Genomic DNA, 3,630 nt, shown 5'->3' with positions numbered 1-3,630 from the left:
ATTGGAACTCCCACCTCAATTGAAGGTATCTAATACCTTTCATATTTCTCTATTGCGACCTTTGGTGTTAAATCGGTTCCAAACCACCTCTCCTACATTACCTCAAGTACAAACTTCTCAAGGTACAGAATTCGAAGTTGGGAAGATTCTGGATTCTCGGTTCAGATCCAACATTCTCCAATACCTCATTGATTGGAAGGGTTATGGTCCTGAGGAGAGGGCCTGGATCAGAGCCACAGATGTTCATGCACCTCAATTAATTTGAGCCTTCCACATCAAATTCCTGGTAAGCCTGGTGGGTGTCCGGTGTCCACCCTGAAAGGGGGGGTACTGTCAGGGTTCAGCCGGGGATCGGCCGTCCCTTACCGTCCCGCCGGCTTCCTCTGACTTCCCAGGCAGTCGGGCGGCTGGCGCGGCGACATGGGAGGAGCTGAGCATTCACCCTGTAGCTGTGGTGTCAGGCGACCCGGTGAGCGGGGATCGCAGTTTCCATCATGGGCGCCGCCATGACACTTTCCCTATGTCAGTGCTTCCTTCCCTGAGTGGCCTGGCTGGTCAGCTGACGCTGTGGGCCTATCAGCAGGTTTCCAGGGGTATATATCCGGCTCCTGTGCTCCAGGTAGTTGCCTGAACAATCATTGTCGCCGCTAGTGTAACTAGAGGACTCTCGTTCCAGGTTCCCGTGCTTCCAGTGTGTTTCTTCCAGAGCTTCTGAGCTATCTCATCACAGTGCCTTTACTATCAGCAGCCTGTGTGAAAGCTAACCTCCATCTCTCCACAGTGCCTTTACTAATCAACAGCCTGTGTGCAAGTTTAACCTCCATCTCACCACAGTGCCTTTACTAATCAACAGCCTGTGAGCAAGTTAACCCTCCATCTCACCACAGTGCTTTTACCATCACAGCCTGTGTGCAAGTTAACCCTTCATCTCACTGCAGTGCATTTACCATCACAGCCTGTTTGCAAGTTAACCCTTCATCTCATCGCAGTGCTTTCACCATCACAACCTGTGTGCAGGTTAACCCTTCGTCTCATCGCAGAGCTTTTACCATCACAGCCTGTTTGCAAGTTAACCCTTCAACTCATCACAGTGCTTTCACCATCACAGCCTGTGTGCAGGTTAACCCTTTGTCTCATTGCACCCTAGTGCATGAACTCTGGCCGGCAATCCGGTATATACTTCGTGGGATATCCAGCTGTTACCTCAGCCTACCAATAAATCTACACACCTCTCTAGCCAGCACCTCAAGTGCCTTTCTCCAGCCAGGAGTTCTATCCCACTCCCCACATGCCTATTCCAGGCATTACCCTTGGGCCATGGGTGTTTTTGATTCTCTTTTCCCTGCAGGCCTTGGTCACCAAGTCAAAGGACCGCGACCTGCTTACAGGGAGCCGCACAAGCCCATATCCCGCTTGGAGGGGTCACTGGCGAACACCTCCTTGTGAGTTAGACTCCGCACCATTGACTAGGTCTAGCCAACGACCAAGACTTGTGGATGCGGAGATCATACGTCCAGGCCCCTCACCTTCGCCTCCTCCCGCAGCCTCAGACCTCGGCTTTAAAAAACCCGCCTCCCAGTGTGACAATGTGTATGCAGATATATTCTCATGTGTATGCAGATATATTCTCATGTCTATGCAGATATATTCTCTTGTGTATGCAGATATATTCTCTTGTGTTAACATTTTGTAGTGGTAATGTGAAAAATACTAATTAATGGTATTTGATAGTTTTACAAGAGAGGAGGTGGTCAGCACATTTTAGGATTTTTTTTCATTGTTATTTCAAGTTTTGCCTGGAAAATACATAAGGCACAAAAACTCTCTACGACTTTCAAGAAAGTGGGTTTTTTCTTCTCACACATTAAGATTTAATGTCCCAAAGCATTATTGTAAATAAAACGTCTAGACAGTTAATTGTCTCTCAAAGCTTACTGTGTGCTGGGTATATTGTTGGGAATGTATACAGTGTATCTGGATGTAATTATACATTATTTACATCATATGTGAATACGTCACCAGCAAAATGACCAAATAACTTTGAAATCCTTAACCAATTAAAAGGCTTCCATAAATAAAAGCATTTTGAGCTAAGAGCACGCAAATGCTAGAATAAGCATGAGTGGACACAAGCACCCTGTTTTTTATTGTGCTAATACTGGTTAGAACTGGCTTGGGGTTGCAGTCTCATTATAGGTTAGGTTAATGGATCAATCAGTAGTGACAGCCTATCAGGGACCTGTTTGGACGGGCTCTGTTTAGGAATATTAGGGTGCTGGGAGGAGTCAGCTTCCTCTTTTCCAGTTGTGATCTCTGGATGAGTACCACAGTGTCATAAGACTTATCAATTCTTCTTGCCACTGTTTGTTTTACTACATTTTCCTACCCCATATTTTCTGCCTCACCATATTGTCTCTCCTCTATTAATTTCATCCCACCCATGTATCCTCCCTCCCTCACGCTCCTCACCTCCCTCTGTCTGTTTTTCCCCCTTTTCATTTATTGATATCCCCCCCATCCTGTGCACATCGTTATGCCACGTCCGCGCCGCAATGCCCCCCCCCAGCGGCTGGTCGATGCAGCCAGGCCGCTTGCGTGGACGCCACTTCTCCTTACACGCACTGCGCCCGCGCATGTGTCATCAAGGGCGCCGGTGGCGACCGCTTACAGCGTGGGCCCCGGGCGTCCTCGCGGCTTCACAGTCGGGCCTCTAAGTTTGGCTGGCCCACGGTGGGGGCCCTTCCCCTCGTGCCTCTCAGTCCCCAGGGGCTGGCGGCGGGAGCAATGCCACGGTTACCGCGGCTCCCGTCGTTGGCCCCGCTCAGCACACAGCAGCTGCCATTTTAGGTGTGCAGGGCCTTCAGAGCCCTGCGTTAATGGCCCAGTCCCTGGCCCCACATCCTCAATAAATCAGGCGCTTGCTGACCCCCAGCGCTTGCGCAGTCCTTCACCCTGTCCCTCCATTGCCTTAGGGGCAGGGAGGGTGGGGCGCTACACCCCTATTCAGATGCAAACCCCCTCTGGCATCTCTCTTTTCTCTAGCCCGGCTGGGCTGCAGGCTTCCCCTATGAGGCGTAGTGCTGCTGCTGATGGATATGGCAGCGTCTCCGCTCGCATCACCCCTGTTACGCCACAGTATGTGCTAGCTGTCGCGGCGCCATTGCCGCAGGTGCCCAGGGTTACTGTTTATGGTCCTGTGCAGCATAACCTGCCTTTGTACAGCCCTGCATTAGGAGCGCAATGGTCCCCTTATTTTGCCCATGGCTTTGGGTAGGAGGCGCTCCCAACCGCCACTCCAGCGTTCCCACAGCAATGCTTTGACCCGCAGTTGTCTCAGGCGGCGGGTCATTTCCTGCATCAGGCGGTGCCGTCCTATGTGGGCGAACAATTTTATACCACTCCTACGTGGTTCCGCCTTCAGCATCCAGTTTCCCACCAGGCGCCGGGCTATTTTTGCCGACAGGATCCAATCTCTGCCAGCGGCCCCTTCTCCGATTAGATCAAACACCCCCCATGCTTGAGCTACGCGCAGGCAAGGGCTTCCCCGTCCACAGTGGACCCACCTCAAGCTCCCGCAGCGGCTTCTGTTGTTGATGAGATCGGGTCTAACACTGTTGTTCCCAGTTCACA

This window comes from Taudactylus pleione, unplaced genomic scaffold (genome assembly GCF_031769625.1).
Source record: "Taudactylus pleione unplaced genomic scaffold, aTauple2 ptg000352l, whole genome shotgun sequence".
Taxonomy (NCBI): domain Eukaryota; kingdom Metazoa; phylum Chordata; class Amphibia; order Anura; family Myobatrachidae; genus Taudactylus; species Taudactylus pleione.
This window is presented reverse-complemented; position numbering follows the sequence as displayed.